The sequence below is a fragment of the Leptonychotes weddellii genome, chromosome 16 (genome assembly GCF_054177405.1).
Source record: "Leptonychotes weddellii isolate Sample4059 chromosome 16, ASM5417740v2, whole genome shotgun sequence".
In the NCBI taxonomy this organism is placed as follows: domain Eukaryota; kingdom Metazoa; phylum Chordata; class Mammalia; order Carnivora; family Phocidae; genus Leptonychotes; species Leptonychotes weddellii.
In genome coordinates this window covers 31,517,974-31,542,939 of record NC_138384.1, presented here as the reverse complement: position 1 = coordinate 31,542,939, position 24,966 = coordinate 31,517,974, and the positions used below count along the sequence as shown (strand labels likewise).

Below are 24,966 nucleotides of genomic sequence, written 5' to 3'. Positions count from 1 at the left end.
ATATAGCATTCATCATGCATTTGTCAGAATTCCTAATGCAGAACACCAAGACTGAACCATTATGTAAACCAGGGACTTTGGGTGATAATGATGTGTCAATCCAGGTACATCAAACTGTAACAAATGTACTACTCTGGTGGAGAACTACTGACAATGGGGGAGCTATGCATGACTGGGGGCAGGGTGAATATGGGAAATCTCCGTACCTTCTAGTCAATCTTCCTACTGAATCTAAAACTGCTCTAAAAAATAAATTCATTTAAAAAAAATTACCTGCAGGCAAGACAATACATGTGTCTAGAGTGTTATCAGGATTATAGATAGCAGTAGGTCAGGAAACAAGTATGTATTGAGTGTTAGGCACTGAGGATATAGGAATACAAAACACAATTCTTGCCCTTATGCATCAGATGATCTAATAATTATAGCCACGGAAAACCAAATAATTTAGAGTGCTTTAGAAAAACCACTATTTAAAAGAAATGATTAAGGATCTTACTATTATAAAAGAGGAAAATTTATCCCCAGTTGTTTCTTGGGGGAAGAAGGGAGGCAGAGAGGGATGGGAAGTCTGAGGTTTTCATATATTGGTTTCGTTTGTAGGGGGGGTGTATACGAAAAATATTCAGAACTTAAACATTTACAGTGTATGGAAATTCCATAATTACAGCCAAAAGTCTGTAACATCTCTTTAAACATATAAAGAAAAACCTACAATCTTTGGAAACTGAATAAATCAGCAGCTTTAAAACACAATTTAAGGGGTCACTTTGCAGTGTTACTAAACTTACTGTTGCTCTCATTATATAAAACTTGTTTTCAAAACACTGTATATACTAAAAATAAAGTCCCAGTCTTCACATTATGTCACTGCTGTCATAGCTAGGTATTTTCTTTATAACTCCAATTAGTTTTATTTTATTTTTTAAAGATTTTATTTGACAGAGAGAGACACAGTGATAGAGGGAACACAAGTAGGGGGAGTGGGAGAGGGAGAAGCAGGCTCCCTGCCGAGCAGGGAGCCCCATGAGGGGCTTGACAAGGGGCTTGCTCGATCCCAGGACCCCGGGATCATGACCTGAGCCGAAGGCAGACGCTTAACGAATGAGCCACCCAGGCGCCCCACTCCAATTAGTTTTAGCCTAATTATAACATTCCTTCAATTAGATATTAAAGAATACTGCTCTACATCAATTTTATAAGAACTTCCCAAAGCTCAGAGGGAACAGATATTAAGCTATAGTGAATTAAATTTCTTTTTTTTTTTTTAAAGATTTTATTTATTTATTCATGAGAGACAGAGAGAGAGAGAGAGAGGCAGAGGGAGAAGCAGGCTCCCAAGGAGCAGGAAGCCCGATGCGGGACTCGATCCCAGGACCCTGAGATCATGACCTGAGCCGAAGGCAGACGCTTAACCATCTGAGCCACCCAGGCGCCCGAATTAAATTTCTGAATTTGTCGTTTGTGGAATACTTACCATGAAAAGTTCCGTATCTATTAATTATACTCTACTTGTTTAAAATATTAATAAATGTTACTGAATTATGCTGGAAAGATGCCAACAGGGAGCATTTGCACCAATTCTATATCTAAAGAAAAGATTTTGGCTAAGCAAACTTTAGGGTTGCAACTAACCATTTCAGAGCACAAGTTTCTGTAATTTCAAGAATGAAAAATTACACAATTTGTATAATGCACTTTAAGTCTCAAAAATCTACTTGTCACAAAGTTCTCCTAAAGGCTAATCAATACCCTCTCCTCCACAATTTGAGCCAGTAACTCCCTGATAAAATTATCAGACCATTTATCACAACACTACACTTTGCTCTGCCCTTATGTCTAAAAGAGGTGGTAACACCAGACACACCTAACACTCAAAGGGATTCACGGTTCCACTTTTCCAGGTTAGTTAACGCCAAGTCCTTGGAAGCTAACTGATCCATAAATGTAAAAGTGCTAAAAGGAAACTTCATTTAATCACTTTGATTTTTTAAATTCCAGACCCCACAAGACCTATCCAAATCCCTTACTATATAAATTTCCAAATGCCATTATCTCAAGAGTGCCTGTCCATTTATCATCTAAATCTCTTATTTTCATTCTGTACAACTAACAAAATGCAGTTTAAAAAAAAAAAAAAACCCAAGCACTAACGATGTACAATGTGATTTCACATATTCTGGTCTGTGCACTTCCAACATATTCATCATGCCAAGATAAACTCCTAAGATTACTTACTAAATAATAGCCCTAGCAGCAAACATTTATTAAGCACTTACCATGGGCCTGCCACTGCTCCAAGCCCTTCACCTATTATCATCTCATCAGTTCTCCCACCAATCCTAGGAGGTAGGTACTGTCATTACACCCATTTTGCAGATAAGGAAAATGAAGCACAGAGAGGTTAAGCATCTTGCCCAAGGTCACAAACCGGTGGGGCAGGACGGACTTCAGAGTCCATGCTCCCAACGTTCAACTGCTGAAAAGAGTTAACAATTTACCCTTGACATGCCGCTTATCTGGAAATGGTAAATATTCAACTGCTAGGAACAGGCAGTCCGATCGCTGCCCTACATCCAGGCTCACGGCTTCTGTGACTTTGAGAAATCAGCTATACAATGTGATTTTCCGAACACACAAACTGGGACTTCTCTGGATGTCAGAGCAAACAAATTCTGAATCTTTCCAGGAATGGGGAAAGAAAAACCTACGCAACGCTGTGGCCCAGGTTACTCACATTCCTAAGTTATAATCTCAGAGACTCGAGAAAGGCCCCCAAACTACCCGACAAATGAAGCCTAGGAAAACCAAGGTTTACAATAAAAAGCTGGGGCTTCCCTGGCAAGCCGTTCACGCGATCTTCTCTCTAACGACATAAACAAGGGAGGAGGCTGTATTCTTCCCACCGCACAATGAAGGCTAAGGCCGGGAGCGGGAGCATGAACGCAGCGCCATCGGGGACAGCCGCTCCCGGGGTCGCGGGCAGGCAGAGGAGGCCAAGGACGACCAAGTCGCCCCGGCCGGCCCCTGGGCCCCGGGCGGCGCCGGGAGGGGCCGGAGCGAAGAGCCGGCCACTGCCCGCACTCAGCTGACCTCCGCCATGTTGGCCGCACACCCCGGGACCCTTCACAACAAAGGCCGGCACCCGGGCGCCGGGAGCGCCCGACGCCTCCCTCGGCCGGGCCCGCCTCCCGGGTGCGCGGGGGCCGGGCCGGGCGGCCGGGAGGCCCTCCCCCGCCCTCGCCCGGGCGCGCAGGGCCGACCCCCGCCGCGGGCCTGCCGGGCCCGGGGCGCCGGGGGCGGGGGCGAGCCGGCTCGCGGCGGCGGGCAGGGCCGAAGAGGGGAGGGGAGGGGCGGGGGGCGGCGCTCGGCCGGGCGGCCGGGCTCGGGCCGAGACAAAGGCGCCCGGCGCCGGGGGCTGCCCGCGCCCCGGCCCGGGCGGCGCACCCCGGCCCCACCGCCCTTCCCGCCCGCCGCCATTACCGGGCCTGGGCGTCCTCCTCCCGGAGAGCCCCTCGCGGCCGGCTCCTCCCTCCAGGCCGGGCCCCACTTACCTGTAGGCGGAGAGCGCGCCTCGGACCCCGGTCCTGGCTCAAACGCGCTCCGTCGCCGCCGCCAACCCCCGCCACCGCGGGCAGCGCCACCGCCTCTTCCCTGTGCCGGCACCGACGGGACACCCTGGGCCGCCGCCGCCACCGCTCGAGAGCGCGCCCCGCAACGGCCGCTCCGGCTCCCCCCTGGCCGCCGCCGCCGCCGCCGCCGTTTCGCGCGTCCTCGAGCCCGCCGCGCGCCCCCGCTAAATACCACACACTGCGGCGGCCGCCATGAGGAGGCGCGGCCCCGCGCGCCGGCAGCCCGGAGGGGGCGGGGCTTCCCGCGGGCGCGCAAGCGCAGAGGCGCTCGCCCGGCCGGCGGCGACCCGCGCGGGCATCGCGGTGCGGGTGTTCGAGGGTGGCGGTTGGCGCTTCGGCTCTTCGGCTACCGTTGCTGTGACTAACAGCTCGCGCCCAACAAACGCGGGCACGTCACGTTCTTCCCTGCAACTGTCCCTGCCGGGGAGAAGTTGGCGCTTGCCTGCCGCGTCACGGAACTCTGGTCGCGCGCCCCCCGCGGGGCTTTGTTCCGCCGCCCAACTGGTCGTCCTGCGCCCTCGCCTCCTATTTTCGGCCCGTCGGGTCTGGTTTGCTGGTTTCACACAGCGCCTCCACCGGCCCTTCCTAACTCCACTCTTTCCCAAAGGGAAAGAAACCGGCTGCGATGGGCACCGACCGGGACCCCACCCCTAAATGAGAAGTCCAAGCCCCTCCCTTAGGTTTGAGCCGCGCTTCAGCGAAAGCGGGACGAGTTTCAAAGGCTTATTTTAGCTGACAAATAGGTAGTATGGAAAGCACGCCTTTGCCCCCTGTGTCCTCACTCATCTGGAAGTCTCACTCGTGGGACTCTGCGTTTCTTTTTAAATAAAAAATAAAAGGAAAATACCATTCACAGTTCTTTGATGGGTACAACGTATATATCTGAGCAAATGCCAGTGTCTGAGAACATTTACAAACTGGATTTCCATGTAAGAGCCTCCATAAAAATACTATTCTATGTGAAAACTTAAAAGGTACTTTTTACATAAGATACTAGAAACCATCCAGGGAGTAGTCCTTCCATTATCTGCAAACTCCTCACCAATAGGAAAGCTTTTTGGCTGGTAAGTTTTTTTTTTTTTTTAAGATTTTATTTATTTATTTGAGACAGAGAGCATGAGAGGGAGGAGGGTCAGAGGGAGAAGCAGACTCCCCGCTGAGCGGGGAGCCCGATGCGGGACTCGATCCAGGGACTCCAGGATCATGACCTGAGCCGAAGGCAGTCGCCTAACCAACTGAGCCACCCAGGCGCCCTTGGCTGGTAAGTTTTTAATGTAAGCACTCCACTGAGAACACACTCAAAGTTTGAGCTCCAAAGCCAAAGACACAAAGTTATTTTAGATACTGATGCAAGCTGCTAATTTCTGGCTTCTCAACAAATGTGTAGAGTGTTGTGTGTTGATACCTCTACTCCTCAGCCTAATATTTTGCTTATTGTGCTTGCTGTCTTTCTCTGCAACCATTAGCAGAGCCAGCGTTTCTTGAGGTTGGGAAAGTAAAAGACCACACTTGTTCTTAGCTGCAAGCTGTACTACCAATACACTACTAATATGCTGGTCCCCAAAGCCCAAGTCAGATGAACTTGGGTGAGTTATGTACAGTTATTATTGGTGTTATATCATTCACTCCTTCGACAATAAATACCTACATAGCAATTCTAATATGTTCTGTCATACACTGTGCTTGGACACGCATGGAGCTTACCTAGTCAGGGAGACATTCACTTATTTATTCTTCATTCATTTCACCAATGTCAGGCACAGTGCTAGGTTCTAAGAATACAGAGACACTAGTCCTGTTTTCAGAGTATCCAATGGGGTACACAAACATTAATCAACCTCACAAATATATAACTACCACTGTGAAAAATGTTACAAAAGAAAGAAAAAGGTGCCTGATGCCAAGAAGGTATTTAACTGGCCAGATAGATAATATAGGATAGGTGACTGAGTAAGAACCGAAATTTTAGAAGAAATTAACCAGGTTGTGGGTAAGTGGAAGACCTGAGTAAAAGGAAAAGCATTTCAGAGGAAAGCCTTGTACGGTAAGAAGCCTGCCCTGTTGCAGGAACTGAAAACCAGTCTCTACTGTGGGTTTTTTCCCTTGGGGGAACAGGGAAGGGACCAATGGGGCACAAGGCACAGGAATATGGTACAGACAATGATGAAGTCGATGAGGTACAGACAGAGATGGGCTTGGTGGGCCAAGGTATCCAAATTATGTAATGAATAATACTTCAAAGACTGGTGAGGCCAAGAAAGGATTCATTGAGGGATAAAGTCGGAACCGGGCCTTGGCTTATGGGTAAGAGTTGTCCAGAGGAAGATGGAAAGGCTTTCCAAGCTGTGGTAAAATATATGAAGGCACAATCACAAAAGAGAATGTCCAAGACTGAATGTGATAGGGATGTAGGGCTTGGCTGAGGAGATTGGCCAAAATGAGTGAAGGCTGACTAGGGAGCACACTTCTGTCTAGGCAAGAAGTGACGGCCTGAACCAAAAGGTGGCAAAGAGCGTGTTGAGGAGGGTGTCGGACAGACAGTTGGATCTGGAGTGAAATCTGTTAGATTTAGGGAGGATAGGATGTGAAGAAGAACAAAGAGCCGAGGCGTCACATCTTTCCAGGGTTAAGTTCTAAACTTTACCCATAAAGAAAAATATAAGTGTAATCAAAATAACCCTTAAAAATCCTTTGAATTGCCCATAAATTATGGTCTACATTATGTGTTTATACAATCCCATACCAGGTATGTACATATAAATGCCCACCAGTACTTGCACAAAATATAATTTTATAGTATTCCTAATTACATTATTTAAACTGCAGTTTCCTCTCACATATTTTTGGAGGTTGGGGGAGTTATAAGGTCAACAAAGTTCAGTTTCCCTCCAGTTTGGAGGTAACTTTTCCATGTTCACAGGTGATGCATTAGGAATAGTCACGTGGCCTCATATGGGATTGTAAAGGATACAAGTGATCAATTTCTGGATCTAAGGGGGAAGAGAAGCACTGGACTATTGCTCCCCAGAACATCTTGGCCTCTGCAAACAGTACAATGGGCATTAACCAAAGAAAACTTGCCAATATGACAAAGTTCCAAATACCCTGCTTTGCCAGAATCCAATTTTGGGCTCCCTCATATCCCTGTCCCTTCTTTTCTCCAACAGCATTTTGTCCATCTGAAAATAACAGTCTCACCTGGCCCACTGCTGACAGGAGGGAAGTCACCTTATTAACTGGTAGATTCTTTTAAGCTGCAGGGGTTCCCAGGACAAAGTGTTCCCTGGAGACACCACACACCAATCTCGAATTGTTGAAAATTTTACGTCAGCCGCTCAGAAGCAACTTCTGCCCCTGGAATTTTCACACTTGCCTTCCTTGACTTGGTTGGCGCCCACTCTCTGCTAGAAGAGTCAAAATTACTTCTTCCTTCTCCTGCTTCCTGCTTATGCAAAACTAATCTCATTTGATTAATTTCATCTCCACTAATCTTAACCAGATTTAGGAAGGGTTCAATCTGATTTAGTTCGTTCCTACTGGAGGTATGAATGGAGGATAGGTGGGGCACGCACATCACTACTATAAATGTGAAACCTTTGAAGGAAAATAGCCCAATTGTGAAGTAATTAGGCATCTGTTTCTGAATAGAAAGACAGCTCTACTTCCGGGACAGTTAATCTGTAGAAAAGTGTTTGATAAACTGTAAAGCCAATCCCAGTAGTGCTCTACTTGATGATACTTCGGGATGAGTGCTGGATATTTTCAGGCCATGTGGGGAAAATATTTCAGGGTAGGGAGCCTTCCTATCCCCCTCAAATCACATCAAATGACAATTCCATCTACTCCAATGGGACATAAAGTGCTAGTCCCGTAGCTGACCCCTTGTAAGTGCTCTGGTGAAAGTAAGCAACTTGATTTTCCTCTTTCCTACTTACGAATAAATCAGACACTGACAACACATCTATACTTTGGGATCTTGTATGAATTCATAACAACTTGATACTTAATATAGGTCAGATAACAATGACAATTAGTCTTTTCATGGTGCCTGGCGAGACTCTACCCAAGAGATGAAGTAGGAGCAGGTAGAATAAGTAGAATGTGTTTTGACTTACTCTATTGGTACATGATTTTTAACAATTAAACCACGTTCAAAATTAGATATCATTATTTCCTTCACATGGGAATTCTCTAAAAATATACACATGCAAACACACTCTTCCTCACCGCTATTTTTAAACTGTTCCATGAATTAAAAGCACTCAGACACACCTGTTTAGCCAGATCTCTGGGCACACCAGTGTACTTAATTTAAGAAACACAAATTCAGGGGCGCCTGGGTGGCTCGGTCGTTAAGCATCTGCCTTCTGCTGGGGTCATGATCCCAGCGTCCTGGGATCCAGCCCCACATCCGGCTCCCTGCTCAGCGGGGAGCCTGCTTCTCCCTCTCCAGCTCCCCCATGCTTGTATTCCCTTTTTATCTCTCTCTGTCAAATAAATAAAATCTTTAAAAACAAAAAAACATGAACTCAGGGGCGCCTGGGTAGCTCAGTTGGTTGAGTGACCAACTCTTGACTTCAGCTCAGGTTGTGATCTTGGGGTTGTGGAATCAAGCCCCACTTTGGGCTCTGTGCTGACCATAGAGCCTGCTTGAGATTCTCTCTCTCCCTGTCTCTCTCTCTGCCCCTCCCCACCCCTGGCTCTCTCTCTAAAAAATAAAAATTTTTTAAACATTAAAAAAAAAAACCAAAACACGAATTCAAGGGGCACCTGGGTGGGCTCAGTCGGTTAAGCATCTGACTCTTGATTTCGGCTCAGGTCACCATCTCAGGGTTGTGAGATTGAGCCCCACACGCACAGCGAGGAGCCCGCTTAAGATTCTAACTCTCCCTCCTCCCCTCCTCTCTCTCTCTCCCTCTCTAAAAAAAAAAGAAAGAAAGAAAGAAAGAAGAAACATGAACTCAAATTATATATATTCAAATTACATATATTTTATATTGTTATATATTATATATATCAGATATACAGATATATATTTATATATATCAGATATACTCCATATCATCCCTCCAGTACCATACAATGCTATAGTAACTTTCCAAATGCTCCCAAAAGCACAAAGCTTTAGCCTCACTTCGCATAGCCTTCCCTTCCCCCAGTTACCAGTGCCCTTTTCCCAAAGCACAAATCCTGCCTTTGTTTAGTCCTTGTCCTACTGCTGCTCTAATTAGTAGATTTCTGAATAGGTCTCTGCAATCCCTGAATTTTTGGAAGGCCCATATTTCAAATTTCTCTTCCATCAAGCCTCTACTAATTCACTGACTCATTTGATGAATGTGTGTCATTCAAGGAACACAGACTGTCTTCTAAATAGTCAAAGGAAATTTTCCTTTGCATGGAATATACACAATCCCAGATAACATTGTCAAAGTGGGCAAAACTAGTTTAAGACAGTAAAGATGTTTTCAAGTGTCTAACGTCAATATAGTCGTTTTACAACAGACCAGTTCACAAGACCAAACCCATCACTTCTGGATCGCTGATGGGCTGTTTGTTTCCAGGTAATCATAGATATCTCCTGCCCAGGAAACTACCACTAACAGCTCTTATGTTAGACCATCAATACCCATTTACCATTCAGCTTAGGTGGATAGCTCTGAAGACGTTAGCATGTCCTTCCAAGCTTAGCTCTGCTGCTAGCCAAACGGAGAACATTTCTTGGCCTGAAACCGGGAGGCACTCCTCCCTCCCCAAATAGATTCCTATCAGCTTTGCAAAGGAAAGCAGGTCCCCAACATGTCAGACATGCCTGAAGCAGAGCAGAAACAATGTTTTCTTTATCAGACACAGCTGTTGCCAGTCATTCACTGTCTGGATAGTGAACGTCTTAAACAGCATCCAAAATAAATTCTGCCAAACATGGTGGAGAAAAAATTGGAGACACAGCATGAACATCCAAAAAGGTGACTGGGACTAACTGTAGAAAGTTCCCAAAAGCTGAAATGGTCAGAAAATGCATTTGCCCACCACTGTTTTCTCCTTGAATTTAATCTATTTCTTCAGGAAAAAGATGACATGCTAGACACTAAATTTTGCAAGAAGCTAGAAAAATCATGTAGGCTCGAATGCACCTGGTGGTCTGTGGGAGTAGGTGATATTAACAACAATTACTTTCCAAATGTCAGCCTTAAATCAATGAAATGCAATTAGTATACTAATTGGGATGGGCATGGTGGCAAGTCCTAGTGCTTTGGCTCTAATCCCTGCCCACCCTTGCCTCTTCTCCACAACCCCCACCTCGCAATACACAATCATTTCCAAGGATCCAAATCTTTTCTTTATAGTCATCAGGATTTAGCCTCTTTAAAAATTACACGTTGAGGGGCGCCTGGGTGGCTCAGTTGGTTAAGCGACTGCCTTCGGCTCAGGTCATGATCCCAGGGTCCTGGGAACGAGTCCCACATCAGGCTTCCTTTGCTCTGCGGGGAGCCTGCTTCTCTCTCTGCCTCTGCCTGCCACTCCCCCTGTTTGTGCTCTCTCTCTCTCTGTCAAATAAAGAAGTAAAATCTTTAAAATAAATAAATAAATAAATAATAAAAATAAAAATTATATGTTGAGCTCCTGTTACGTGCTAAGGAGTACAATACGCCTTTGGAAGGCAGGGGCATGACACATTCACCATTGTGTCCCCATGAAGACCTAGCACAGTGCCTGGCACAGAGAGAGCCCTCAAAATTTTCATTAAGCGAAGAAATATGAGACAAGGATGATGTCCATAAAAACTCTGGCTGCCGGGGCCTGAGTGGCTCAGTCGGTTGAGTATCTGCCTTCGGCTCGGGTCATGATCCCAGTGCCCTGGGATGGAGTCCTAAATCGGGCTCCCTGCTCAGAGGGGAGTCTGCTTCTCCCTCTACCCCTCCCCTCCCCTCCACCCTGCTTGTGCTCTCTCTCACTCTCTCTCTCAAATAAATAAATAAAATCTTAAAAAAAAAAGAAAAACTCTGGCTGCCAACAGAATCTATTTACCATTTTTTTGGTCCATGTTTTCACTCATTGTTAGCAGATACCTTTTCCTTCTTTCTTGGAAGAACTAGCATTTATTGAACTCCTAACTTGCTTAAAGTACAGGTTACTTCATTTACAACTAAGAGTATGTATGAAGGATACATTTTCAGGATGAGGGAACTGAAATTCAGGAGAGGGTAAGTAGTTTTTTCCAGGTCATGCACTAATAAGTGGTGGAGTGAAAGTTAGCAACCAGGTCCTCGGGGCTCCAAAACCTTTGCTCTTTGCTCTGTGCCTGTGTGTTTCAACTAAGTTAGCTGATCTCTAGGGGTTTACCCATGAATTCTTTTTAAATTCAGGATTCTCATTTTAATAATTTTAGAATTAATAAAAGTATATGTTATCTAGACAACTACATACAACTATATGTTAGTTAAAAAATTAAGGCATGTGTATAACATGTAGGGTATAGTGGTGACTACTAGAAGCACTAAAATTGCAGAGGGCCACTAGGAGCAGGGGATCCAGATGAAGATGTTGTGGAGGAGAGGGAGACTGGCTTTCATTTGAATTATTATTTTTAAAAATATTTTATTTATTTATTTATTTGAGAGGGGGAGAGAGAGAATGCATGAGCTGGAGGAGGAGCTGAGGAGGAGGGAGAGGGACAAGCAGACTGTGCTGAGAGTGGAGCCCGACACGGGGCTCAATCTCAGCACCCTAAGATCATGACCTGAGCCAAAATCTAGAGTCGGATGCTTAACTGACTGAGCCACCCAGGTGTCCCCTTTATTCACCTGTATTGTGTTGCTTTTATAATTAAAAGCAATAAAGACAATGAAAAGTCTTTAAGGACAAAATCTCTGAGTTCTAGATGGTACTAAGTTAGAGACACTAGGCAAGTAATTTAACCTTTTTGCCTTAGTTTGCTCATCTATAATAACAGACCTCTGTTCGAGGGTGGTTGTGAAGATTAAATGAGTGAATCCACTTGAAACATTTAGGACAGGGCTTGCCTGGGGTAGACAGAAAACAACAGAAAGGGGCTGGGGGATGGGCATGGCAGCAGACAGAATAACAGCCCCGCAAACACCCATAAGCTAATCTCCAGAACTGTGACTGTGTCCCCTTACAGGACAAAAAGGACTCTGCAGATGGGGGTTGAGTTGAGGATCTTGAGAGGAGATCATCCTGGACTGTCCCAGTAGATCCAATATAATCACAAGGGTCTTTTAAACAGGAAAGAGGCAAGCAGGAGAGTCAGAGAGAAGGACATGTGAGGACAGAAGCAGAGATCAGGGTGGTGCTGGGAAAGAGCCCGGAGCCAGGAAACGCAGGCGGCCTCCAGAAAGCTGAAAAGGCAGGGAAACAGATTCTCCCCTGGAGCCTCCAGAAGGAACCAGCCTTGCCGATACCTTGGCGTGAGCCCCAGTGAGACTGATTTTAGACTTCTGACCTCCAGAACTGTAAGAAGATCCATTTGTGTTGTTTGAAGCCATTGACTTTACAGTCATTTGCTACAGCAGCCCTAGGAAGCTCGTACAGACGTGAAAGGAAGTGTAAGTCCTCAGTCAATAAAGATGGAAAGAGAAGTGAGAGCCCACGGAGGATGGCGCCCTTTCAGATATCACAGAACATCTGGAAACAAAGCAAAAAATGTCCCTGGGCCAATCTGCCAACAGAGTGAAGGCAGAGGGATGTCTGCCTGGTTTAGTCATGTTAAGATGGAAGAGACCATCAAAGCTCACTGAGCTGCGTGTTTGCATGCACAGAATCTCACAGCCTTTTCGTCCCTCGAGAGAAAGCAAATGCCTGTCTGCTAATATTTTAGGGAGGCTGTCCCCACACATTTGAACAATTGCTTCTTCGTAACTGTCTCTTTGGTAGTCAATAAGAAACAGCTTCTTGCAGTTCATCTCCTAGTCAACAGAAACACTGATAAACCCAGCTGACTTTCCAGCACGTGTAATGTGTATTCATAGACACATTTCTCCTCTTTCTTTCTTTTAATAAAAATGTAGCTCTCAAAGATACCCAGAGAAGAGCACCCAAGCTTACAACATTACCGCTTTAATGAGCCAAGAATTCTATTTTTTCCCTATTACACAGAACAATAATTCTTAACAGCTTAAACTTTCAAAGCACTTCACAAGCATTTAATTAATCCTCTCCACTGCCAAAGAGAAGGAAACTGATATTCATAGTATCTCATCCTGACATTCTTTAATTTGGCAAGACTTCCACTGGCTTCGAAAAAGTGTCTGTACCACGAAGGTTATTTGGGCCGCTGTTGCTTAATCGGTCCTTCTTACCTAATGAAACCTGCTAATCGGAGCGGTTTAAATTGCCATCTCATCAGGGCTAGATGGGGCGGGGGGTGGGGGGGTTGCTGCTCGGAGCCTGGGAGACAAATGGCAGAGATACCCTCAGAGAAATGACAAAGCTCGTCTGTCCAGAACCTGCAAGATGTGGCTCGTGATTAAGGCCGATTGCCAATTGCTTCAGAGCCTGATTCACTCCGTGGAACTGGGGCACGATGTGTATCATGAGGCCCTTCTCAGACCTCTCTTGAGGCCCAGAGGGAACCAGCAGCTGAATTTCACTGTGCTCTTTGCTCAGCCTCTCGGATGCGTGGGAAGCTCTGAGAAGCCCTACTTTTGTCTCTGTTCAGGCCCGCTTCCTGCCAAAGGTGTCACGAATACAGACGAGCCATGCCACCTTCCAGACCAAACCAGACTCTCTGCCGGCCCCGGGCCCCCCAGGCCTTTCCCCTCCTTAGCCTCCCACCAGGCCTGCTCCATTTACTACATTTTAGACTAGCTGATCTCTTGCACTCCATTACGTCAGTTATGCAGGGGCCAGAATAACGTCAAAGCCTATTTTCAATTCAAGGAAACAACATTCAAGAAATGCTTTCTGAGGGCCTGCTATGTGCCAGGCCCTGTGGGATCCTAGCTAGATAAGGTCCCAGACCTCAAGAACCTTGATTTTAAGTAAGATAAATAGCCAAATAACTATAATACAATAATGGAGGTGCCAACAAGCCATTGCTGAGAGAAAAGGGCATGAAGAGAAGGAGCAGAGAAGGGAAAATAGCATTTGTGGGGGTAGGGAGGAATCGCTCGCAGGTTTTGACAGGGTTGGTATTTAACGTGGCCCTTCAAGGACGTGATTTTAATGAGCATAATGGGAAGGTGTGATATCATGATATAAAAAGACTATATATAATAATATATATTATGTTATATTATTATATATTATATATTATATTATATATACTATATATATAGTATATATATATATACTATATTATATATATATATATAATCTTTGTCCCTGACAGAAGTTCCTGTGCTCTAGACCCTTCTATTCCTCACCCTACATACCGCTCCATCTGGTTATTCTTTTGTATCCTTTCTAATAAGCTGGGAATGGTAAGTACAGCACTTTCCTGAGTTCCATGATCAGGGTGGTCATGATTTGGGCATTGCTGGTCTCACAGAAACACAGGCTCAGAGAGGTGAAGCAACTTGCCCAGGGTCAGTCACATCAGTAGTGACACATGTAAGATTTCATCTCAGGTCTTGGGATTTCAAGCCTATTGCAGGTGAAACATCAAAGCCCATAACCTCAAAGTAGGGTCAAGCAACCCCTCCTTTCAGGTTCAACAAATTTGAGCAAGTTGTTGAACCTGAAAGGAGGGGTTGTGGGAACCCCCTACTTTGCAGCCAAGTCAGATAGAAGTGTGGGTACCTTGGCACTCATTCCTTGCAACCAGTATCTGAAATGAGGGCATTCTTGTGGGACTGAGCCCTTAAACCAGGTACTTCATGTCAGAATTGAATGAACTGTAAGACATCCAGTAGGTGTCTGGAGAGTTGAACTGGTTGTTAGTCTGGAAAAATCCCACACATTTGGTGTCAGAAGTACTGTCAGTAAAAACAACTCAGAGGGGTTATTCCAGACCGAAGGACTGGGAAATGTGCAGGGTGTGTGTGGGGAAACAGAAGCCCAGTTTGGCTGGGCCTCGAAGAGGTCCAGCTGGACAGTTAGGCTAAACCAGATTGTTCAGCTTTATGGACAATAAACACCTATTGATGTGTTTATAAGCCCCAACTTATTCTTGTACCACTGTCAAAATATTCTCCAGATCCACATATCATCTGTATTCTTCTCTACTTCACATCATTCTTAAATCAATTCACTGTTATGTAAATTTTTTTAAGATTTTATTTTAAGTAATGTCTACACCCAACATGGGGCTCAAACTCACAACCCCAAGATCAAGAGTTGCATGCTTTACCGACTGAGCCAGCCAGGTGCCCCTGTGTAAATTTAATGAACACTCTGTATCAGGGGTCAGCAAATGAGGGCCTGCTATGCGCCAGGCCCTGTAGGATCCTAGCTAGATAAGGTCTCAGAACTCAAGAACCTTGATTTTAAGTAAGATAAATAGCCAAATAACTATACCAAATCTACCCCACAGACCAAATCCACCCCACCATCTGTTTCTGTATAGCCCACCAGCTAAGAATAGTCTTTAAATTTTTAAATGGTTGGGGGGAAAAAATCAGAAGAAGAATATTAGGTGACATGTGAAAACTGTATGAAATCCAAATTTTAGTGCCCACTGATAAAGTTTTTTTTTGGACACAGTCATACCCATTTAGTCACACGTGGTCTATGGCTCCTTTTGTGCTATAACACAGCAGAGTTGAATAGCTGTGACACAGACCATGTGTGACCCGCCTAGTCCAAAATATTCACTCTCTAGCCCTTTACAGAAAATGTTTGCCAACTTCGCATATAGAGTAAATGCATTAACATATACACTTGGGAGTCCCGTCACTTGTTATAAATGAAAGGCAACCGGAACAAATCATTTTAAAATAAAAGTAACACCAGCAGTACACACTCAAGTGACACCTTGGGAAAGCACTGATTTGCTGAGCACCTGCTTTGAGGCAGGCACTTTTTGCTAAGCACCTTTATATGGGCTGATAGCAGCTACAACGTAGCCTGAGATTTAAGGTGAACAAGGGTAAGTACTTTATATATATTATTTTATTTAATCTTCAAGACACTTGATTGGAAATAATGCTGTTTCACTTCAGGAGATAAGAAAACACAGGCTCAGAGAGGTGAAGCAACTTGCCCAGCGTCGCATCAGTAGTGACACATGTAAGATTTCATCTCAGGTCTTGGGATTTCAAGCCTATTGCAGGTGAAACATCAAAGCCCATAACCTCACATACTGTGAGACCAGAGGAAGAGTCCACTCCTCTGTCTGTAACCAAGAGGAGCCCTTGAAAGTTTCTGAGCAGGGAGGGTAACATACTCAGAGCCCCTGGTGTACTAGCATGGTCTGGGCATGCTGAGCAGGAAGGACTGGACTGGGTACTGGAGGCAGATCGATTCATAGGTTCTCATACTCAGTTAGTGATGCTGCGTGTGAGATGAGAGAGAGGGAGAGGTCAGGGTACCTCAGGTTTTGACTGTAGGTGATTGGGGGAGGATGAGCAGATGGTGGGAGGGAGTGCTAAATGTAGACAGGGCAAGCTGAATGGTTGGTGAGGTGTCCAGATGGAGAAATGAAGCAGACAGGAGGAAATTTGGGAATGGAACCGGAGAGAGTAGTATGTTTTGGGGTATCATCTTCCTAGAGGGGATGGTTAAAATCATGGGAGCCAATGAGCTGTTCAGGGGCAAGAGGATACAGAGAAACAAAAGGGCATCAGGGAATGTCCATGTTGGGAGAGGGGAAGGCGGGGAAGCCAGCAGAGGAGTGAGATCAAGAGAGCAGAGGAGGAGGGCCCATTGAAGGGACAGATCACAGAACCAGGAGTGAAAGGGACTTCTAAGAATGCTACAGATCTGTGTACTTCTGTGGCCAGAGAAAAGAGGAGAAGCAATGTAGAGAGAAAATGGTTGAGAGACTCAAAGACCCAAGACAAGCAAGAGGTGACGGGGAAAAGAGCAGGGAGGAAGGTTAGCCTTTGCAAGGAAGAGAGACCTGTCTATCAGTGTGATGGCTTAAAACCATATCTACAAATATACTTTCTTTCAAAAAGTGGCGCTTAATCCTGCAGCCTTTCAGTGTGGGTTGGACTTGGTGACTCATTTCTAACAAATAAGACAAAAGCTATGGTGTGTCATGTCCAACACAGGGTAGGGAAAGGCATTTGGGGGCGCCTGGGTGGCTTAATCGGTTAGGCGACCGACTCTTGGTTTTTGGCTCAGGTCATGATCTCAGGGTTGTGAGATCAAGCCCCACATCAGGCTCCACAGTCAGCGTGGATTCTGCTTGACATTCTCTCTCCCTCTCCTTCTGCTCCCTGCCCCCCTGACCCGCTCTCTTTCTCAAATAAATAAATCTTAAAAAAAAAAAAAAAAAAAAAGGCAATTGTTTTCCTTCTTGTCCTCTCCTTTGCATCACTTGCTCTCGGGGGTCCAGTCACTTTGGCATGAGAACACTCAAGTGACCCTCTGGAGAAGTCCACCTGCTGAGCCATCAAGGCCTATAACCAACAGCCAGCAAGGAACTGACGCCTCCAGCCAACAGCTCTGTGAGTGAGCCGTCAGGTGACTGCAGACCAGGCCCGCAGCTGACTGCAGCCTCCCAAGAGATCCTGAATCAGAACCACCCAGGTAAGCCACTCCCAGATTCCTGACCCACAAAAACTGTTTAATAATCTATATGTGTTGTTCCAAGCTGCTAAGTTTGGGGTAACTTGAGAGACACCCATAGATAATTAATAAAGTGAGCAATAGGAGCCTCTTGGCCAGGAACCACTAGGGTTTCCCCCTTTCCGAGAATATCTTAGAAATGTAAAACTTAAAGAGGCCTCAGGGACTCCTATTCCAATTCTCCAGAGAGGGGAGGGCTTGGTGGCAGAGCGTACACAAAGACCCACGTTTCCCAATTCCCCACGCAAAGTGAAACACCTCTGCTCAGCTGCAAGGCTCTTCCTCCTCAGTGCCCTTGCCCATCCACTCGTCCAACAAATATTAAGCACCTACTTCATCTGGGCGCTGGCTAAACAGCATTGAGCAAGACAGACCTGTTCTCTGGAGTTTACATTTTAATGGGGAAGGGCGGTGATGATACAAGCAAGCACATAAATAATTGCAGACAACATTAGATGTTCTGGAGAAAATAAAACAAGGTGATGGGGAGACTCCTGGGATGGGGGGCAGGGTGTCACTATAGGTAGGAAGTCAACAATAGGCCTGCCCCCATCGTTGTAGGGCCAGACTGAGAGCCCAGATGGAGGCCGCAGACATATGTCTAAGTATTTAGAAGTATAAATCAAGCTAACAGACTATTAGCAAAAATATGTTCTGCTATCCTATGTGGAAAATATGCCCTCAGAAAGACCTGGAATACCAGGTCCGAATTTAAAATCTGCAGACTTCCCGGAGTCCCACACCGGAACACAGCAGTGCAGAGCCAGCAAGCTTGACCTTTAGCACTCCTCCTGACCTCTTTCTCTCCCCACCCATCCCCCACCCCACTCTGCCTCTCATCAAGGGGCCCACATGTGCCTATGCGGACACCGTAGCCCAGAATCCCAGTTCTGGACTCACAGCGCTCCCAAACACCTGCCTAAGCCCGTGTTGTCCCGAGGTTCTGTCCGCCTGCTGGAGGGCAGGAAGGGGAGGAGGTGCACAAAGCCTCAGGACTGGTCCCAGGGCTGTTGAACAGCGATTCCAAGGTCCCGCTCGCTGAAGTGCGGCCCAAAACGGGGCTCCAGGTGGGCACTTCTCCGTGGCCCCTTAGACGCCTCACCCCCTGAGGGGCGTGGCCAGAGGAGGGGCCAAAGCCTATCACAGGTAGTGTGTCGTTTCCCTCCCGCTGCTGAAACAACCACACACTTAGTGGCTGAAAACACCACCAATTTATTGTCTCGTGGTTCTGTAGGTCAGAAGTCAGGTAGGATCTCACAGGATTAAAATCAAGGTGCTGGCAGGCTACATACCTTTCTGGAGGCTCTAGGAGAAAATCCATTTCCTTGCTCATTCAGGTTGTTGGCAGAATTCACTCCCTTGCAATTATAGGACTGAGTTCCCCACTTCCTTGCTGGCTGGCAGCTGAGGTTCATTCCTACCTTCTCTGTATTCCTGACCCATCCCAGAATCGTAGACTAATCAGATTGTTAGCATTGCCAGATGGCTTTGAGGAGCCTGGGCCACCCTGCCCCCCAAATAGAGATCCCACTTCAAGACAGCTTAGACGCACCCCAGGTTCTCCTAACTCCCAGTTGATAATTCCTGCCCCTATATACCTCATTGCACTCCTATCAGGAAGGCCACCTCTCTGCCAATCCGCTTCCTCAGAGGCCCCCATCCAAAGAGTGCCCTTTCTGGAAGGTCTTCCCAGCTGTGTAGTGACTGACCTCATGCTATGGCCCCTTTGGGCAGGCAGTAGGGACACAATTTGGCCAGCAACCCTCATTTTTGTTCTTTGTTAGATGTTTGTATGTCTTGTTCCTGTCACTAAACCACACGTGCGTTGTGACTTCTCTGGTTTCCCCCACTGGAGACAGCAGAGGAGATTCAAACATTTTCCATGAAGGAAGGCAGGAAGGTAGGTATGACGGAAAATGGAAGGAGATAGGCTTTAACTCCAGAGTCCTGATGGTAATTTCAGACTGACTGGTGCTGTGCCTGTCTCTGCGTGGTTGGTGATGTCGCCGGAATCAAAGCTGGTTTGTGAGGAGGTCGTCTATGCGACCAGGGCTGTGCTGGGACGCAAACTCTCTGGCGCCTTCACACCTACCTTTAGAGGACGTTTCCTTCATCTTCGTTTTGTTTTGGGCAACTTTCTTAGAATATGTGTCCATTTTCTGTTCCCTTTGAGTTCACACTTTCTTAAACTCCCTAAAGGGAATTTACAGGATGAAAACAGACTATGAATATAAAATCAGAGATCATTGTATTAGGGTTATCTTCAAGAGTCTTCCAGAATTTAAAAGGCTCCAATTTGTAGATAATTCCTGGAGCCCCTCTTGCTGGCTAAACATGCCAACCAGAATCATTTCCTAAACACAGAAAAAAAAAATTGGGGCTCCTCTACCCAGTTTGGTTTCCTCCTCTAAGTAATAATGCAAACTTCTCCTGCCCCATCCCCTGCCCCGATAGAATAAGAGTTAGTGGAAAGCACAAAATAGTTATGTGAAGATGTATTTTCACATCCCCAGTAAGTTGTTAAATTTGGGGCCCAGGAAAGTGAGGTATTCGTTTGGTGAAGAATTGAGCTCTTGCCGCTGAACTTGGGTACTTGGTACTGGGTGGGGTGGGGGCGGTTAGGAAGAATTGTCAGGTTTCCAGATGTCCTTTGCCATCTTGATAAGTACTGCAAGACTAAAGGCCATGGTAGAGAGCAGCCAGGTTGAGACATGAAGCAAAAGGCCAGGGTGGGAAGCACCTTGCTCAGCAGCTTCCAAATAAATTTTTTGTGGTGGGTTTTTTTTTTTTTTTTTTGAAGATTTCATTTTTTTAAGTACTCTCTACACCCAATGTGGGGCTCGAACTTACAACCCTGAGATCAAGAGTCACATGCTCCACTGACTGAGCCAGCCAGGCACCCCAATTTTTTGTGATTTTTTTAAAAACTATCTTAACTACAGGGCACCTGGGTGGCTCAGTTGGTTAAGCGACTGCCTTCGGCTCAGGTCATGATCCTGGAGGCCCAGGATCGAGTCCCGCATCAGGCTCCCTGCTCAGCAGGGAGTCTGCTTCTCCCTCTGACCCTCCCCCCTCTCATGTGCTCTCTCTCTCTCTCTCAAATAAATAAATAAAATCTTTAAAAAAAACAAAACAAAACTATCTTAACTACAGTGGGTTTTTTTTTTTTCTTGGAGAAAGTATAAGATCTGAGTGGTCACATTTTTTTTTCCCACTGGGCTTTAAGGAACAAGGCAGGACATTATGCATCTGGCACTCTTTAGGACCTCGTTGTTACAGCAACAGGAATAGGCAAGCATAGATTTCCGGACACTGAGGGCCTCAAAGTCAATATAAGGATGAGCATTTGTGAAGCCCAGGTAGTGAAAGGAAAAAGCAAATAAATACTGTCCCCTCCTGCACCCTGGCTGGGGCTGCACAAAAGAGTCCATTAAACCAGTTGACGCAGGCCCTGCTGGAAAGCTGACAGAACTCCCAGCTGATTTAGGTTTCTCCACCTCCTTTCCTGGCTGGAGATCTCAGATTGCCTCCCTTCACTCAGGGAGGCTGGGTCACAGGGGCCCCCGGGAGGTGGGGCAAAGTAATAGCCAGGAGGCTCGAAAGGACCCCTCAGTCTGGCCCCCTGAGACCTCAGGTTTCCCCATCTGTGAAGTGAAGGTGATGGTCTAGAAACTTCTGCAGCTCTAATTCTGTGTGTAGAGGCAAATCTTTACCAAAAAAACAAAAAAAAAGCTCTCAGAAGACTTACTACTTACTGGATAGCTACCCTGTGTCAACTGCTTCTTATTAACTCATTTAATCCTCACAATTCGAGTAGAATTTGCCCATTTTATCATTTGTTTCCTCCATTTTATAAGTGAGGAAATGAGGTTTGGGAAATGCAACTTGCCCACCTGGGGTCATCAGAGGCAGGCAATACATCAGCCTTCACCCTGAGGTCTGTCTGGGTCCAAAGTCCATTTTTTTTACAGCACTCTGCTCCCTATCACCTTTTATTTCTTTACTACTTTCTATAACCAGTCACCAGCCCTGGCAAACCTGCTAGAAATCACAGGTGAAGCTGTCCTGCCCTCCCGGGAGGCCTTCAGAATCTGGGCTTTGTCCTTTTGCAGACTTTGCTCTCCAACAACCTTGATCTCTGGGGCCACCGCACCTCTTGACCTTCCTGAAAATACAGGTTGAACCCTACATTGGGCCAGGCACTGTGCTGAACTGTTCACATGCTGCCATGACCCTTGTTACAACCCAATGATACAAAGTGTCATGGTTATCCCCACTTCGCAGAACACTGAACAGACCTAGAGAGGTTGAGTAACTGGTCAGGTGGAGAGAGGAACCCGATGGTCTCATCTATTAGGCTACAGAGCTGCCCTTTGATGAAACAAAAGGGTCAGTCCCCTAGCATTGTGCAAGCTCCATAACCCAGACAAGATCAATTATTAGAAAGCCCATGGTCCAGGAGTTGAGGATTTGAGGTCAGTTCAACTTCTGTTCTAGTTATTTTCTGAATGCCCATTCTGCAAGTGCAGGGGACGCCATCTGCTTTCAGGCAGAGGCCACAGCTTTTTGCCTCTCTATGAGGACTCACTGGAAACTAGGTTGTTTTTTTTTTTGGTTTTTGTCTAAGTGGGCTCCACACCCACTCATGACCCTGAGGTCAAGACCTGAACTGAGATCAAGAGTCAGTCACTTAACTAACTGAGCCACCCGGGGGCCCCGGGAAACTAGGTTTTTTAACTGACTTTAGCTTAATGTTCCCATTGCTCACATGGATGATCCAAAGTCTTGGATCCTAGAATGAGGAGATGCCCCTTTGAACAGCTTTATTTCCAAGTGACTTCTCACCACACTAAAATGAAATCCAAACTCCTGCCGTATGTGATCTGGCCCTTGCTTACCTCTCTTTCCCTTCGTGTTCACATGACTGAATAGACCTAACTTCAGCTTTTCTTGTGCCTTCAAAGAGCCCTTTTAATTTGTTAATTTATTTTATGACCATCCTAGACTCCCCTACCAAGGAGCACACAGTAAATATTTTGATTTATTTTAATTTGCTGCCATTTATTGGTTCTGATTCTTGTTGATTAACCCAAAACATCAGCAGAAATAGAACCCAACTTTTTGGAGACAATTTTCATGGGTCTCTTCAATAGAACAGAGGCACACTTGCCTTTCTTGTGGACTGTTTTCAAGGATGTTGGTTTAGTGAACAACCTTTGAGGATAGAGACAGTACCTCTCTCGAGAGCAAAGAGTGGGTTTGCTGACAGCCTTGAAAAACACAGATAACGGCTCGCTCTGGAGATAGAGGTGATAGGCTTGCTGCCCATTATAAGAGATGTGGGTTTCTAAATACACGCAGCAGTGCAACCTGCTGTGAGGGCAGGTGCTACCTGGTCGTCCCCACATCACTCCCTGGGAACGGGGCTTGGGGAACAGATACAGACACTGTTCATACAAGAGCCACTGCTATTGCTGTGAGGAATAAAGTCCTTTGCCTCTGACCCAGGAGTCTCATGTCTGCTGCAGGCTAACTAGTTGACTTGCAAGTAAGGGAAAGACCCAAACCTTCTCCAGTTCTTGACACCCACAGCCAAGTTTGCTTCAGGTGATGCAGTTTGGGGCACTCATGCTCCAGCACAGCACAGAATTACAGCACTCTGAAGTCTATGCTCTTTCTGGGGTATAAAATTGCCAAGGAGTTTATTTAGAAGCTGTTTATTTAGAAACATATTTATAACACTCTAAGGGAACCTCATTAGTATTATGATGTTTATAAGTTTTGCAGTATCAAGATGTTGCCACTTTTGCATCATCATCAGAATAAAAGAGGAAAGAGCATGAAGCTTATTGTGCACCTTATGTGATCTTTTTGCGACTTTGTGTTGGTTGACCTCACTACTCTCCCTTCATGGCACTGGATGGCACCATGGGGCTTCCCTTCCATGATCCCGAGTAACCTGAAGTTGGAGGGGGGTGGATTTCTGTTCTCACACTGCCTACTTGTATATTGTTATACTTTTTTACAATTAGCTATATGACTTTACAATTAAAAAGATTTTAGATACGATGGGGTGCCTGGGTGGCTCAGATGGTTAAACATCTGCCTTTGGCTCAGGTCATGATTCCAGGGTCCTGGGATCAAGCCCCACATCGGGCTCCTGGCTCAGCGGAGAGCCTGCTTCTCCCCCTGCTCATGCTCTCTCTCTCTGTATCTCTGTGTCTCAAATGAATAAATAAAATCTTTAAAAAAAAAGATTTTAGATACGAAAAATAAAATACAATTCATTATAATGGTAAAAGTAAGTTCCAATATCAAATAAAAAGAAAGAAAAATTTCAGACCTGTTAAACATTTTGGGTATTAGTCCTCTTTCCTCCCCTATTTTATTTATTTTTATTTTATTTATTTTTTAAAGATTTATCTATTTATTTGAGAGAGAGAGCGTGAGCATGAGCAGGAGGGACAGAGGGAGAGAAAGAGAATCTCAAGCAGACTCTGCTCTGAGCATACGGCCCAACGCGGGGCTGATCCCACCGCCCTGAGACCAGGACCAGAGCCAAAACCAAGAGTCAGATGCCTAACTGACTGCACCACCCAGGTGCCCCCTCCCCTATTTTGTAAAGAGATTAGTTTCTTCATTTTGTGTAGGGGAGGCATGGGGGGGAGAGCAATATAATTGGACTGAAATAGAGCAAAGAGAAATTCTTCAAAACTTAATTCACTCATTTAAAAATATATATGTTTATATAGTTTTCCTATCTGAACTAAGGTCAGTGGGGAGTAGAAAAATGTATGAGCTCCTGTTCCCTACCCTAAAGGAATTTATCATGTTATGAGGGAGCTACTTTGTGCCCAAATAATTTAAATAAAAGCAAAGGTGAGGCATGTCCTAGAAGAGGCAGGAATGCAGGGTAGGGGGCACACCTCAATGGACCTGGACCAAGTAGCCGAGAGCAGCTGGGGCATCCCGGGTGGGTGCTAGGCAATGAGTCTGTGCTGGAGAGGAGGAGAGCTGCCTCTGGATACACCCACTGGAGTCAGATTGAGTTTGAATACCTAAGAAATGTGGGCTGTATTAATTATTGGTGCACGTTTGTGAGTGTGTGGAATCAAAGTGCCAAGGTCATCCAAGGGTGACAAGTGGAAGAATGGGGACATGTTGGAGGGTTGAGAGTCATGATGAAGGAAAAGGCAAATATAGGGGCGCCTGGGTGGCTCAGTTGGTTAAGTGTCTGCCTTTGGCTCAGGTCATGATCCCGGGGTCCTGGGATCGAGTCCCGCATCGGGCTCCCTGCTCAGCCTGCTTCTCCCTCTGCCCCTCATCCCGCTCTCATGCTCTCTCTCACTCTCTCTCTCAAATAAATAAAATCTTAAAAAAAAAGAAAAGAAAAGAAAAGGCAAATATAGAAGACAGGGGAGAGGGCAGACTGGAGGCCAGGGCATCTGTGAAGTGACTCCACCTCAGAAGGCCTGCTCTCCTTTCCCGAGTTGCACAGAGCCCATGGCGGGACGGACGTGTTTACGGAAGGCAGGATTAACAGAAGTTCATCACCTGCATTCTTATTTCAGGGCATCAATTCAATGAAGTTACAGAGTCAATCTTTTAATTTAAGTGAATTCTTAAGTCATACTTTTGGTGT

At 45.8% G+C, this 24,966-nt stretch overlaps 1 protein-coding gene across 3 annotated transcripts in view; it reads right to left on the bottom strand.

Annotated features, from left to right (window-relative positions):
- The window catches only part of SIAH1 (siah E3 ubiquitin protein ligase 1), a 19,336-nt gene extending 15,504 nt beyond the window's left edge, over nucleotides 1-3,832 (bottom strand). The window contains exon 1 of one of the 3 annotated variants that reach the window (XM_081806630.1): nucleotides 3,555-3,832. The gene's annotated coding sequence lies outside the window, so the exon portion shown is untranslated. Of the gene's footprint in view, nucleotides 1-2,279; nucleotides 2,860-2,906; nucleotides 3,139-3,554 lie in introns of those variants that run through there. The other 2 variants (XM_081806628.1, XM_081806629.1) reach the window with 2 other exon arrangements.
- Between the last annotated feature and the right edge of the window lie 21,134 nt (nucleotides 3,833-24,966).